Source organism: Sphaeramia orbicularis, chromosome 14 (genome assembly GCF_902148855.1).
Source record: "Sphaeramia orbicularis chromosome 14, fSphaOr1.1, whole genome shotgun sequence".
Lineage (NCBI taxonomy): Eukaryota > Metazoa > Chordata > Actinopteri > Kurtiformes > Apogonidae > Sphaeramia > Sphaeramia orbicularis.
Window position 1 is genome coordinate 2,853,373 of NC_043970.1, and position 842 is coordinate 2,854,214.

Genomic DNA, 842 nt, shown 5'->3' on the forward strand with positions numbered 1-842 from the left:
GGAGGAGGAGGGGGAGGGGGAGGAGGAGGAGGCGGGGGTTGGTTGGTTGGATGGATGGTTGGTTGGTTGGTTGGTTGGATGGGGGAGAATCAGCATCAGCATCAGCCAGCGGCGGCCAGTGCGTCTGGATGCGGCTCAAAGTCACAGCTGGAACATGCACACATGCGCGCGCACGCGTGCGCCCCCGGACCGACCGGAGACTGAGGAAGGCATTCCCCACATCCACTTCCACACCTAAAACTTCCAAACCCGGTCAGAGGAGCTGAGGGTTAGTGTGTGTCAGTCTGGAGGACATGGGCTTTTATCTGACACACTTCAGTCTGTTTCCAGGACACACCTGGAAACACCTGTTCAGTTTGGAACACACTCTGCCCTCTGGTCAGCAGCTACTCCTCTACAGACCTGCAGCTATCGATTATTTCTGTAATGATTCATCTATTGATTGTTTTCTTAGTTTAGTTTAAGTAACCAATTATTTAAATAAGGAAAAAAGAAAATAGTATAGATGTGAAACACACATGTCTGAAACAGGGTTCTAATAGTTTTGGATTTTTCATTATAGTTTAGTTTGATTTAGTTTTGACTTTTTTTCCTCTAATTCAGTTAGTTTTGATTTGTTTTTAGAGCAGGTTGGATAGTTTTTTTAGTTTTTGGGGTTTTTTTGTAAATACTTAGTTTTAGTGTAGTTTCAGTATTAATTTTAGTTTGGTCATATCTTTTCTCTTCTTCTCTGTCATCGTATTCAAATAAATCCCAGACAGGACTCTGCTGCTTTCTCCCAACTTTAGTCTCCATGTTTCCAGGTAGAGTGGGGACCAGAAGACGACTGGAAACCACAAGTG